The 15778-nt window shown below is 33.8% G+C and overlaps 1 protein-coding gene across 1 annotated transcript in view; it reads right to left on the bottom strand.

The window, feature by feature from the left end:
- Positions 1 to 1394, bottom strand: part of PCDH15 (protocadherin related 15) — a gene marked incomplete at its 3' end in the record, with an annotated part of 922351 nt that extends 920957 nt beyond the window's left edge. Inside the window, exon 1 of the mRNA XM_079136109.1 lies at positions 1099 to 1394. The remainder of the gene's footprint in view (positions 1 to 1098) is intronic.
- Between the last annotated feature and the right edge of the window lie 14384 nt (positions 1395 to 15778).

The raw sequence follows: 15778 nt of genomic DNA, 5'->3' as shown, positions 1-15778 counted from the left end.
CTAACAAAACTAATAATAGAGCCAATTTGCAGAGAAAAAAGTTCACATGAATATGTCTATGAAAATTTCTGATTACTGGCAGAATTCTAAGTTTAAAATGTGCCTTTTTAAACAAATACTTTGCTTCTGTAATGCTAAGCAACACAATAACTTCAGTATTTGGTTACTGTGTTTGACAACTGGCTCTTCTGTGAAAGTAAATGAATATGACTTGGAGTTAACCTTACACGAGGGCTTTGTATTATGCTCTAGTTAACAATGGCTTTGTGCATGTTTGCTACAATTCCATCAACTCGATGACTATCTGCGTGTACAAGAGTCACAAATAAGACTTCCAGCAGTCTGGGTAGAAACTTGCTACTCAGGCCCGCCTACTCTGCCCCTACCAAAGTATGTTTGCATCACAGACACCACAGCACAAAGTAGGAAAACTGTTAAGATTGTCCAGTATTAATTTTGTATTAAAAGGATAGAGTCTACCTAGATTCAAATTCTAAATATTTAATAATCCTGGATACTTTTAAATGGGAGAAATATTCTAATGCACTGAAATGCTTATAGCAAAGACATCAGGATTCCATATAGTATAACCAAATACAAAACAGAACATTGCACATTGTGATGCAGTTATCAGCTTTAACTTGCCTACCACCTGTATATAACCTTGAGAAACTATCACTCATAAAGCATCAGTATTTACACACACAAAAACAAAACACAGCATGTTAATTTTTATACTGTTTTTCTATAATTTTTAGGCATGAGGAAGTACAGAAAGTGGTTGAGGATTAATTTTTTGAATAACAAACCAAACAGGTATAATTCAAAAGCATGTGTTTTTTTAAATACTACATTGACATCTCAACAAAATTACAATATCACTCAGTAATCCAAAAGAATAAGAAAACAGGCAGTTGTGCTTATTCTTTCAGCAAATAATTATCTGCACATCATTACTACTTTGCTCTTTGACCAAGCATAACAGAAAGTGATATCATGAGAGACGCATTGTACTGAAACAAGGTCTATAACTTTCTCTGTAGTTTCTTGCTGTCTAAATTTGAAAGTAAAAGAAAAGGATTTGGGGAAAAAACTTACTTGCAATTTAAAGTTTCATCTTTAGTCCGTGTAAGATTATGAAGTAAGTTTTCTTGTCAAGGCTGTCTCTTGCACATCCCTTTAAAAAACAACCAATGCTCATAATCTAGTTTGAAGACGATTCATTCACACCATACACTTCTTGTTCCTGTGAGGCATTAATTTCCACTGTTGTATCATCATGAACATTTTACCAGAAATTAAAAGAGAGAGAGAGAGAAACCTCAACATATTAACCTAGAAGGCATACCATCATTCTCCACGTTCTGAGGTGTATGCCAACTGCCTTAGTTATCGCAAGAAACTAACTCTTAAGCTGCTAGCAGGAATCTGTCTGCCCTCTATCTGTGGCTATTAGCTCAGCATGTTGATTCACTGACACCGAAGCAGCAGCAATTAGCTATCCTGCTCCTCACAGCATATTCAAGAGACAGCTGAGTGTGCTAAGCCACGTAGTGACTGGTGAGCTCTTTGCACCAATTAGTAGCAGGTGCTACAGCCCAAAGGACAAATTGATGTCCCACTGATCACACTGTTGGCTGCTTTATTGTACTGTTGTCCTATCAGCCCCTCTGGAGATTCTTTATTCTCTTCTATATGGTTGTTTTTACTGTTTTACCTTAACAGTACTAGGATAGTTTAGCAGCTTACATTCAATAATAATCTTATTGAGGAGTCCAAATAATCTCTTAAGCTCCTTTTGCCCTTCTCTCTTCTCCCTTACCCTTCCTTTCTTTCCCTTTCTCTTTCCCTCATTCCTTATCATTAAACCTACCTTCTTTTATCAAACTCGCCCCTCCATCTTTGGAGCATAAAGAAACTTTACATATTTTATAAGAGACAGAGGTGGACATTTTAGGTGTTTGTAAGCACATATTATGTAAACAGTTATATAAGGGTGTCATGGAGAAACTTACTAGAAGAATAATTATAGAATATTTCTTAGGTATTATAATATTATGAGAGGTTAAAAACTAATTTTTATAAATGGATATGTTAACTAGTGAAGAAAACAGTTGTATAATCTAATAAGGGATATATATATTTTATATAAGGGTTTGATATGGGCTTGAATAAATACTAAGCCAGATAGAATACTTTATATATATGTATAAATAAAATTAGATACCTTAGTATCTAAGAAGGAAGGATCTAGGAAATGAAAGCTTTTTTTCAGAGCATATTATAGTAATGCTTGAACCAGCAAATATTCTGAGGTTAGCTGAAAATAACAAGGTGAAGAGTATCATAGTCCAAATCCCCCAGGACAATTGTTTTCCTCATGGACAATGTAGATTATTCACCATGTTGATACACACATCCTCTTTAAGAAAAATAAATAACAGGCAATGTCTCTAGAAGTGCTGTCATATTTTTACATATACATTCAGCAAGAGTAGCATCTCACATAAAATAAAATTTACTTATCTTGCAGCTTCCATTTTCCAGAGAAGAGGGAAAAGTCTTTACAAATGGGGAAATAATCTGAGGTCAGCCAAATGTGTCATAAGTTTCAAGCAGCAAAATGTGTAGAGGTGAATAATAATCATAGCTGAGTTCCTATAGCCCTCAGGCAGAACCTGTTTGTTTTTATTTTATGTGCAACTCAAACACTGAGCTGTTTGCTCCCTTCAAATCACAGAAGATGGAGGGAGTGTTGATGAGGACTTGAAAGAAGCAGACACATCATATGGGTGTGAGAACTGATGTTTTTAAAGTTTTAAAAATTAATGTTTTACTGAAGACATTTTTGCCAGTAAATATTAAACTAGTTTCCTAGTATTTTGAGATGTTTTACATTCACCAAATATTGCATATGTATTATGATTATACATTGATATTGTTGATTAAGTCAAACAGCTGGTATTATGAGATTGTTCCCATAATCATTAAAATTATTAAGTAGTTTAAAAACAAATCAACAAAAAAGAAACTGTCACTAAAAATACACTACCCTGAGATATTTTTGTTAAACACATGGTATTTATTATTCTGGACTTCTCTCCCTTTCCCTGTCTCTCAGTCCCTCACAGTTTTTCCCTGTCTCTTTCCTTCTCTCTCTCTCATTTTAAGTCCAATGGAACCCTACTCTATGTATTATATTTCACTCCTTTCTTCTCTTAAAAAAAGTCATGATTTTTCTTCTGTTAATAAATCTAGATTAAAATTATCATTGATATATTATTGTATGCACATGTGTGTGTATCTGTATTTTTTTAAACAAAATATTTTTTGACCTTTAAGCAGTTTCTAATTTTAGTGCTTGGTAGAATACTGGTTTAAGACATTTAACTTCCCAAATTTCTGTTTTAGTACCTTTGGCCAAAGTTTTGGGTTCAAGTGCCTAAGGAGGAGTGGAGTGTTTATCCTGGATTGGGAGTATGTCTATCCAAAGAAAGAGGCATCTGTCTCTCCCCATGAAGGCAAGTGTACAACTCACAGTCCACATGTGTCTACCGATATAGCTAAAGATTTTCTAAAGCTCATAGAGGTACAAATGGAAAGATATACTGCCCATAGCCTGTCACATAAGACATACATGCTGCCCAGCACAAAGCCCCACACGTAAAATGATCTTCAATGTATAGAAATCAATCACAAAGGAGCGAAATTCAGTTCAGCTTATATAAGAGATTATATTAGATTCTTTAGAAAGATTTTAAACACTGGAAACATTTTAACCTGAAAAATATTTAAGCATCAAAAATTTGGATTTTGTTATTTTTTAAAATGAAAAATTTCATATAGACAGTTAAAAATTAATCATTGAATATAAAGTCAATTGACAATGGAGAAGTAAACATGCAGATTCTATTACTTCAAAGATAGTTGTCCAGACTTCAAAGTGCTAATCATAAAATTTATAAAAAATATGGCAGAAAATAAAATACCAAATTTCTAAAGCTGAAGAGAAATAGTATATACTCTTTGTCCAAAACAGAATTCCAGCATGTGCAGGTACACAGGCATTAGCAGTATCATGATGAATATAAATTTGGTGATTATAGTTGCAGAAAAATTATGGTAGATTTTCACTCTGTGTCTCCCTTTATCCTTCTCTCTTTCTCTTTCTCTCTCTCTTTTTCCACCAGTGCCAGAGATTAAGCCTCAAAGCTCTGATCAGAACTGGGGAAGCACCCCCATCTTTTTAAATAAATTTTTATTTCTTAAATTTATTTTAGTTCTCTCTTACTGTAATTCATCTTACTTTCCAAAACAACTATTTGAATATACTTAACATATATTTTTGCTTCTGTGCATTGTTACAAAATGTATATTTTATGTTATTCTAAAAACTCATAAAACTATATTAGCATTTTGTGAGAACTTTCCATGTAAATGTACTGCTACATATTACATTTTACAGAGCAATGAAACAGAATCACATAATGTTCTAACTGTATGTCAAAAATTAAAGCCATCCTACCTACAGCTGTGATGATTACCATAAACACTTGTATTCATGCCAGTTCATCTGTGCACTGATATTTAATGAATAATAAAAAGCAAATTGCTAGTCAAAGATACAAACTTTGTTTCTGTATTTAATCTTTTATAACATTGACTTATTTTAACAGGTTTACATAGCAAGAATTGGATACCATGCAAAATTATTTTTTCTTTTCGATAAGAGAATTAAAATTAAAATACAGTTTACTTCACTAACTCTGGCAAATTTCTCTATCAGCTAAATAAATTACTTCATATGGGCATTTGACTTCAGTCTTCTGGTGGGGAACATTTCAGTGTTGTCTGATAAAAGTACAGCAAACCAATACTAACTCATATGTTATTCTCAAATATATCTTATTGAGAAAGTAAGACATAAGAGGATTTTGTCTATCCTTCCAGAATGTGAACTGAGTCCTTGAGTCAACAGGAACCGCAAGGTAAAGAGAAGTAGAGAAAGCATTTTTTTAAAACCCAGATTAAAGCTTTGCTGAACAAAAGCTTCCACAGTATTATCAAAATAGCCCTGCTCATTACAAGCAGTGTCTCACCACGTTGCCTGGGATCAAGCCATTCTAGGCTTCTTACTTCAGCAGTCATTTAGAGTTGAGATTCAAAGCTGTTGGGTGTTAACTATACAATGAGACCTTAACCAGGGACCTGCAGCTGTGGAGTCATCTGTATTCCCACCAATAAGTCTCAAGATTTCCTGATGTATGACATTATTTTTTATTAGGTCACTTCTTTATTGTCAGGATTTAAAGTAATTACAGATAAGTTTCTTGCCAGCACTATTTTCACTTTTTATTTTTTAATTTAGCGCTTGCTTGCTTTATAGTGATAACTTGAGGGATAAGGAACAATATAATCTTCATTATACCTCTGCTGAGGTTTCTAACATGCAGACTATGTTTTGGAAAAGCAATCTGGAGACATAATGCAGTAGTTAAAGGGCAATGCTAAAGGGGAATAACAAACAAAAAATTATAATTGTGTATGTATATATATAACATGATAGTAAAATATATCAACCTGTTGAATCATATTATTTTTAAAAATTCAAATCCTAAAAAGTATTAATTTTAGAGTGAGAAATTATCTTCATGTACATCTGATTGGTTTCAAATATAGAAACTATTTTAAATCTCATATTATACACCAGAAAGTCAAATTATTTGACAACTTACATGATCTAAAAATCCTTTGAAACCAGAGAAAATCAAAATTAGAAGAAGGAGAAGAGATAGTAATTGTTGTCAAAAATTTCTTAAACACCATGTTTAGTTTTTAGCTGTTTTGTACTTGCCTTAGGGGTCTTTTCTCCCTAAGGATTCAAATTTAGACAAAATAATTTAATTGGTATAAATGGGGAAAAAAAAAACCCTCACATACATTACTTGTGCTACCTATTTACAGTCCTAGTTCTTACATGCTACATAATTATTATGCTATTATTACATAACACATAACCAAATATTTAGCAGCTTAACACAACATATCTTTGTTATCTCAAAGTCTGTGTGAGTCAGACATCTAAGTCAGGACACTACAAGGCTGTGATCAAGAATCTGGGCTGAGGTCTGTGGTAGAGGCTCAACTATAGAAGGACTTGTTTCTAAGTTATATTCAAGTTGTTTGGTAGAAATCATTTGGTTGTGATTTTTTAACTGAGGGCCCAGGCTTGACTTTTTACTGACTCTTGGCTAGAAACTATATTTAGGCGCTAGAAACTACTCACCCCCGATATGCTTCTCTTCCTACGCAATTTACAACATGGCTGTTTACATCTTCAGTGCCACTAGGAGAGGTCATGTGCACTAGCAAGGGAAAACCTTACACCAAAATCACAACATGTCACAATTGACATCTCATTACCTTTGCCATATTCTATTGGTTATAAACAAGCTATTCCTTCCCTCTGTAAGGGGAGGGAACTTCAGAGAATATAATGCTCTTACCTTGGATTATGAGGATGTCTTAGTGTTCTGCCTGCCACACTGAGTTAACTCCTAATATGCTCAATACATTCAGTTAGACAGCAAATTTCATCTACATATGCATAAACAATAATTTTATAAAATAAAGAAGTTGCAGATTTTGAGCAATCAAGTTTGCTTTTAGTACATTTGAAAACCTTACAGGAATTTTCATGTGTAGAATTATACATTTTTTTTATGAGAGATAAAAGAATGATACAGTCTTCACTAAACTAAAACATTTTGAGCAATTAATTATTTGACAAATTTTAAAACAGAGTTGTGTTCATGAGAACATTTTCAAAAGAAAACAAACACACACATACAGAAAGGTAAAACAATCTCAGTATAACCTTAAGTTCTATGCAATAGAAATATCCTACACATTATAGGATATTGTACTTGTTATATAATTTGCTAAGGACTGAGAATTTCTTTTAAATTAATAACTAAACTAAAACTTTAATCTGGCTTTGTGTTCTCCTCCTGCCTTTAACAGAAAATCCCAGAGACTATCAAAATAACCTCCTAGATTTCTTGAACCAAAAGCCTATTATTACAAACAGATTTTATTTACATATATATATATATCTTAATCTAAAAAAAACTATGCACATAAATATACAATAAACTTAGAAGGAAATGAGTGAATTATTCTGATCATTTAAAGCTTTTATTGTTAGATTTCTTTGTTTTATTCTGTTTTTGTTTTGGTACTGAGGATTGAACTCAGAATCACTTAACTACCGAGGCACATCCCCAGTGCTATTATCTATTTATTTTTATTTAGAGACAGGGTCTCACCACGTTGCTTAGTACCTCCCTGTTGCTGAGACTGGCTCTGAACTCCTGATTCTCCTGCCTCAATATCCTGAGCCACTGGGATTATAGGTGTGTGCCACCATGCCCAGCTATTGTTAAATTTTAAATGAGAATAAAAGCAAACTAGTTCTAAGAATCTGATTTATCACTTTGCTACGTTGAGGCTTCTAAAGTCATCCTCAGTATAGTATTTTCCTGACTGTAAAATGGTCTCAGTCATCTCTAATTCAAAAGTATAATTTTAAATTTTATACAAATTTTAAAGTCCTGGAAAGATCCCAATCTCAGCAATATTAGTTGAGTACTTTTTATACCTAATCCAACTTTATAAGCATTTATAAAACTATTTTAGGTAATATGACAAATCACCAATGTGCACTGTAACAGGCATATATTGATTCATCTTTTATTTATGTTGATTTGTCTTTGACTCAATAATCACTGTTTTAGCCCATTTCAAAAAATAAAATATAGGAAACAGTTCTGAAGCAAGTTTAAATAAATTCATTTAGTTTTGCTGTTCGTCTCTATCTCTTAGAAAAGCAACCATAGATAAGTGTGTTGATAGAAAAATGCTATTCACTCAAAATCTGAGAACACATATACCAGTCATTCCTAATCCAAAACTCACATACAACAGAAATGCAGAGCTTGAGTTACTTTAGAGTCTAGGGAGATTCTTTGAATGGCAGAGCATACTGAAATGAGCCAAGAGTGTGAACTGGATGAAATTATTTTACTCACTGCATTGTTGTATCAAGTGAGTCAGTAACCCAGACAGTCTCATATTTTAGCTCCTACTGCCACTATTTAGAGATACTGCCAGTACCTGAAACTTATAAGTTAATGGATAGTTGATTTATTTCTTGGCAATTAATCAGATATTTCCATAATGCATAAAATATTCTTCCTTCAAATCCATGTCTTGCTGAAATGAAGAATTTGAAACTACTTTATAGCTTCTTTTAAGGCTTTCATAAATTCCATTGCAACAGAAAACCATGTCACATATTTTGGAGCAAGGTCAAATTCCACCACATACCCAAAAGTAATATGACAGTGTAGTTCTGTAGTTAATAGGAAGAGTTAGAAATGTAATAGCAGGGATATATTCCCAGGCACATATACATTTAACTATTCTCAAGTTTATTTTTATGTCAATTCAGTTCTAAAGAGACTTTATCATTAAGTACATACACACACACATACACACACACACATACACACACACACACACTGCATTAAGGAGATATACCAACACTGAGAGGTTGAGAAGCAACATTTCTCTTCTTGATCCTGGTGATAAAAACTGACATAAGTATGGCCATAGAAAGAGAGTGTAAATTACACCGGGGAACACTTTTTACATATTGTAAAGGTATGAATATTATTTGAAAGTTAACTATAGAATCATTTGCTCTATCGTGTTAAACAAGTTGTTAGAGCTCAAAATTGTCATAGATTTCTGCCATCTTAATCCTCTACTTAGACTTTATCAACACTTCGTTGTTGATAAATCTTCCTAGACTTGGGTTTCACTTAAATTTATATGTGTAAAAAAAGGAAATGTAAAATCCATTCTATTATCATCACTGATTCCCTTTAAAATCCCTATGCAGTCTTGACAGAATGAATAAATATTGCTAGTGCAGGGAAGTTCAAAAAGGATATTCTTTAAAAAAACGAAAACATAAGTGCTACAATATTTAGCATTGCTATATTAAATGTCACCATAGTCAGTAAGAAATGATGAGCTCAGCAAACACTTCAATACAACTATGAGAATTCCTTAAGCTTCCTATAGAAGTATGCTTATTACACACTATATTTACTTTGTATTATCATTTCATTTAAGTCTCTCATCTTAATTCATCAATGCAACATCTGAAGACGCAGGATTGCATGTTTTTTTGTTCAATATTGAGTGCCAGCAATATGCCAGGCAAAGTTGTAGGAATTAGGAACACAAGAGTAAAACAGACCAGCATGGGCACAGCATGTAAAAGAGCAGATATTTCTCAAAATGAGTCTGGTTTATAGAAAGAAAAGAAAAGAAAGGAGTTTGGGGGACAAGAAAATTGTCACTATTATCAGTGTGTTCAAGCCAGAATTTTCCAGCTGTAATCCCTTTGAATAGTTATAACAAATTTAGATAATTTTCCAGTCATCTTTGCTGTAAGAAAGTATTATTCTAACCAGTAGTATTTGTAAAACTTGAAAAAACAATTTTGGGAAAACGTTACATTCATTACATTTATTGAAAGACAATAATTTTTTTGGTTGTTTTCTCAAATGATCTTTTAAATACCATGCCAAAAAAATGGACCATTAGGAACTTTTATTCAATTTCCAAAAATCAATAATAAACACACAACTGGGTTTGTCATCCCTAGGGCCTCTTGTGACAAGGAGGTCTGTCTGCAGTGTTCAAGCATAATAAAATCTCAGATTCCTATTCTTTATCTCAGAAGTATTAACTTATTTTTATTATCCTTTCATGTGTAAGAAAATAATTTCATCTACTATTACAAATTTGATACATGGTCTAAAATTTTCCTTGTCTTAGGAGTGGGAGGCCTGTTGCAGACAACCATTAAGTAATGAGTGCCCTTGACATGTTGTGACTTGCTTGCTTTGATCGGTCATCCATGAAGTACGGACATCTTCCATTTCCTGGACGTAACACTTTAGACTTCAAATATGTGCACTTGTTTAGAACTACTTCATCACTATATGTCATATTTAAAGAGGTCAATTAATATACATGTTCAGCAAGTTCCCTCTTCTGAAGATATGAGCATGCTTCTATATTATATGATACTTATATTGAAATATATCACAGGAAATAATATTGTTATGGTTTGGATGTGAGGTGTCCCGCAAAAGCTCACATGTGAGACAATGTAAGAAGGTTCAGAGGAGAAATGATTTGGTTTTGAAAGTCTTAACCTAATCAGTGAAAGATCAACCACCTAGACCCTCAGAGGTTGCTGCAGCCAGGGTCTCTGGAAGTGTGGCTACTGTTTGAAATGGCAGCAGACTTTGGTGCCAACCATGTGGTGCTTGTTCTGCAGGAATGCAGGATGCTGGAGTTAGTGGATCATGAAGGCTTCCACCAAGATTTCAAAGGAGACCAGGCAAAGTGCAGTAGGGTCGGAATCCCTGCAGGCACTCCCTGAGAAGTCAAAGTGTGGAGATGTGAGAAGAAAGTTGAAGCTGCAGTGGAAACCCCCAAGATTAAGAAATGCCAGTAATGTGGGACATCGTCCAAGGAAAGTTGCAGGAAATGAGCAGAGACAAGCCAATAGAAAGGCCGCTTGGGTTGCAACAAACATGGCCACGGGGCAGAGCTATCCTTGCCATTTGGAGAGAATATCAAGTAGCCATGTGCCCCAGATGCCAGACATGGAGCTATAGGACTGTTTGCCCAGCTGGATTTTGGTCTTGCTTTGGTCCTTTTCCTTCTTTCTATGCCCCTATTTTTGTAAATGGAAATGTTTACTCAGTACCTTTATATGTTGGGTATTTGTACATTGCTTTTTATTTTATAGGAGTTCACAATGGGAGATTGCCTGAATCTCAGAGAAGACTGTGGACTGAACTTTGAGCAATCTTGGAATTATTGAACTTGGAACTACATGGGCTCTTGAAAATGGACTAAATACATTTTGAATACATTTTGCATTGTCAGATGAGTGTGAGCTTTTGGGGGTCAGGGGCAGAATGTTATGATTTGTATATAAGGTGTCCTCTAACAATGTAAGAAGGTTTTGAGGAGAAATGACTGGATTTTGAGAGTCTTAACCTAATCAGTGAATAATCCCTGATGGGATAACTGAGTGGTAACCGGAGGCAGGTAGGGTGTGGCTGGAGGAGATGGGAATTGGGGTGTGGCTTTGGGATATATATATTTGTATCTGCTAAGTGGAGTCTCTCTCTGCTTCCTAATCATGGTGATGTGAGCTGCTTCCCTCCACCACCTCACCTGCCATGATGTTCAGCCTCACTTGAGCCCCACGGCATGGAGTTGGCCTTCTATGGACTAAGACCTCTGAAACTGTGAGCCCTCAAATAAACCTTTCCTCCTTTACAGTTGTGCTAGTCAGTCATTAGTCACAGAAGCAAAATAGCTCACCAAACACATATGACTTAACCTTTCAGTGATCCAGAAAGCTTGCACTGATCCCGAATTTTCTATTTCATATTTCACCCTAAAATGTTTCACACATTATAAAGGAATATAAATCAAGGATCAGTTCCTACAGTGTACAGTGAATATGTTCTGCTTACTTGTATTAACATGGATTCCTGATTTGAAAATATGCATAGGATCTGATTATTTTTCTTGCAATGATAGAAGAAATTAGAATTGTAATTCTAATAGTACTAGAATTTGTATTTTCAGCCAAATAGAATTTTGAATCAAATAGATTTTTTGAAATTATAGTCTGAATATTGAGAAAATAGATCTGATTAAAGTAAGCTATCGATGATCCTTTCAAATGTAAAGGCAATATTAAAACAGCTTAGCCATTCTTAATAATATTAGAACTTTGTGGAGTAAGGCAATAAGTATAGAACTACAAAAAGTATTTGCAGAAATACATAAGTAGAATTATTCCATTTTGCATCTATTGTTATAACTTTGAGGACTATTTTTCTATAAGCTTTTTCTTCATATTTCTTCACTATTTTTCAACAAATGGAGTTTCTGAAATACATTTGCACTATTTAATATTTTACATGTATACATATATAAGTGAAACAGTTATGGTAAAATTTAAAAATGTGCACATTTTCTTCAGGAATTTCTTTCTAATAGTAGAATCAAATTAAATATTTAAATATGTTTATATATATTTAATATATATATTGCTTAAGAAAAACAACTAGGGGAAAATAGGTACATGTAGATTTCCCAGAGTTCAAGCATTGCTGGGGTAATTTATCTAGTTGATTCCATGGTTTATTCCAATTTTGAGATTCTTGAACTTTGCCTTTTTGCTTTAACCTTTGCTAGGTTGTCAATTTTTATAAAGCAATACATTCAGCAATACTTAGTGACAGCTATATGATTAGCATTTTAAAAACCTATGGGTACTCAGCCATCTCAGTAAAAGGTAACTAAACATAATAGTCATACAAGTTAAAAAAGATAAATGCTGTCAGCTATTCTGAAAGTGTCAGTTTTTAAAAATTTTGGAATAGGAGAATTTCTAATTTTTGTGAAATTTCACCTTAAATACCATCTAGCATTTATAAGTAGGCTTTAATAGGTTCCAATTGCTAAAGAAACTTAACTATAAGTTCTCTCTTGAGATTAAGTGCCTCTTCATCATTCTTTTTTAAAATTTTTTATTTGTTCTAATTTGTTGTACATGAACAGCAGAATGCATTTATACATTTTGACAGATCATACATAAATGGAGTGTAACCTTTCATTTTTCTGATTATACATGTTGTAGGATCACATCATTCCTGCAGTCATATATGTACATGAGGTAATAATGTCTGTTTCACTGTCCCATCCTTCCCACATCATTCTTAATTCATCAAAATAGTAAAGATAAAAAGATAAAAAAAGATAAAAAAGATAAAAAAGGACAGAAATTATAAAAACGTTATGAGAATATTGATTGTAAAGCATTTTCATATGACAATCCAAATATCAGAAAGTACTAGTTTTTCTTACAGATCACCAAATTATCATCCTATACTAGCTCAGAAAACCAAATAGATATCTTTAAAAAAAATCAATGAATCTTTCCAGATATTATCCTCTCTTTCTTCTTCTTAAATATCAACACTTTTTTGCATATCAGTTGCATTTTAATTTTTAATTGAAAACAACTTAAATTTTCAGACAATTGGTTTTAGCATATAAATATGATTTTGTTTCTATTCAGAATATAAGGATTTCCCTCATTAATCTTCCACGCAAAGGGGTTTCCAAACTGGCAGGAAGACCTCTTCTGTACACAAGTGTGTATCTTATGTGTCACACTAGAAACAAATGGGATACTCCTTCTACACATAAATTAGATAAAGTGACATTACACATTAAAGGGTTGGGGAAGGGAATATTCTAATTAATCAGATTAAAGAAACAAACCTAACACAAAACTGAAGAAGACCAAGTCATTAACTTTAGTTAGAATACCAGGGATATAAGGGAAGACTTGTGAGGTTAGAGTGCACATCACATTAAAAAAGCAAAGAAGAGCTACTTAAATAGAAATGTTGATGAGGTATTTTCACTAATGCAAATCAAGTTCTTGTCAACTGCTTAAACAAAACAAACAAAATGGAGCATATGAATGCTAGTATAGTGAAGGTAAGTTTTACCAGCTTTCATGCAGCACCTAAGTTATTTAGATCTTCACTGGTGCATATAAATCATTAATTGTCACAATTTGCTTTTTCTCACCAAATTTTAGGCATGTCTTGTTTTACATGGAGTATAAATTTCATCTATTATTTCTTCTTATAGAAACATGTAAAGGCAATATTCATTTGGTGCCAGAGGATGGCCGGGTGACTGTTTATAAACTACTCCAGTCCTTGCTTCCTTTCCTCCATAAAAATGTCACCAATATCCCACCATCTCCTCTAAAAGGAAGTTGAAAAAAAGGTTTTTCCAGAGTGTGGGGGATCTACAACCTTTCTATCTCTTTTCAGTTTATAGTCATTCAAAGTCACTGTCTCCTAACAGCAGACTTGTCCAGCTTGCAAATAGGAAGATGTATCTTGACCCTGATTTCCTAGGTGGTAAAGTGACCCTGCTGAACCCCACTGTATGTGGGTTGCTTACTTTGATCCTTCATGTGTCCTTTAGGTTCAGTGCTTGGTGATCAGCCACAGTGTCCACCAAGATCTCTGCCATTTTGCTGTCAAACATCAAACTCTGAAATTCCTTTCACGAAAACTGCCTTACCTCCCTACTTAATTTTGGACACTTAGATGTGGATTGTACCACCTGGAAAACCATTTTGCTGGTTCTCATAGATTCTTCCCTTTCAGATCCTTCCTCTCCTTGTCTTTTCCACACATTTTGGAACCTCTGGTCATCTTTCCTCTCAGAGACCAGTGTGGCCAGAAACCACACTCTCCTGATTATCTCCTCTGCCTGTGTCTGTTCCTTCTCAGTCTCTTAGTGATTCCTCTTTTTCCAGCTTTCCTTAAAATTTTAAAACAGATTCTATCCAAGGTCCTCTTCTTAGTACTTGTATATTAAAACTTGCCTCCCTTCATTGACTTTTATCCTTTATCCCTAATAGCTGAATTTTCCAGTGAAGAAGTGACTCCCAGGTTTTCATCTCTAGAACAGAACCATATTTTAATATCATCTGCTTATTAGTTGTCTTCATTTGCACTCAAATGCAATTTCCCTAACATCCTACACTGTCTTCTCTGTTACTCCTGTGGTCCAGTGTTCTCTTTCTCTACAAAAGATACCTTAATCTGTACAGGTGCTTGACCCAAAAATCTGTGAGCTAATCTTTTCTCTTAGATGGGTGGGAAGCTACTTTTGATTCCTAATACTCTCATTTTCAATCAGATAGACACCAATGCTGTGATTCTAATCTCCTAAACATCTCATCTATTCCTTATTCTCCACCCTCTCCATTGTAATCATTGCTCTTTACCACTAGAGCATAGTCTCTTAACTCTTCATTTCCATTCCTGCCTCCCTTCGATCTATTCTGCATATCACAATCAGTGTGCCATCTCTAAAACATTTCTGATTAAGTCACATTCCTTTTAGAATATATTAATGTTTTCTGAAATCTGTTAATTTTCTCTATAGGATAATACATTTAGTGGTGTTAGTGAGCAGGTGTCCTTTGTTCTGTACCCCAGCATCTAGCATAATGACTAGTTCATAGAAAATGACTGATGTCTGTTTATTTTAATCCATATTAGATAATTGTTTCACTTGCTGAAAAAGTACAAAAATGCCTGAAGAGAAATTAAATGTGTATCTAATATTCAAGGTTATGTGCCAAAAATACTTGTGCATGACTTTTCTTCAATCCTCACAATAACTTTTCAATGTAATTATTATTATTCCCATTTTATAGAAGACAACTTAGTTCAGAGAAGTTCATTAATCTTGCAATAATTTGCTGCTAATGAATTACAAAGTCTTCATCATAACCCAAAGGATCCTTTCTGATCAGTTACAATTCTTCCAATAGAATAAAATCTTTTTGTTGTTCCCTTCATAGTCTGGAGATCAGCTACAGTCCATCATTGAAATTCTTCATTAAAAATGTACACACTTCTAAGTCTTTTCTCTTGCTTTCTAATCTGATGTGGGTTCTCTCCTGATCTTCATACCAGTTCCAAAACATTGGAAATTTTGTCCATTCATTTGGATATTCTGTGTCTCTGCTAGAGTTAACACTGTAACAGTTTTTCTATCACCCAAT

The sequence above is a fragment of the Sciurus vulgaris genome (genome assembly GCF_902686455.1).
Source record: "Sciurus vulgaris genome assembly, chromosome: 4".
NCBI lineage: Eukaryota > Metazoa > Chordata > Mammalia > Rodentia > Sciuridae > Sciurus > Sciurus vulgaris.
This window is presented reverse-complemented; position numbering and strand designations above follow the sequence as displayed.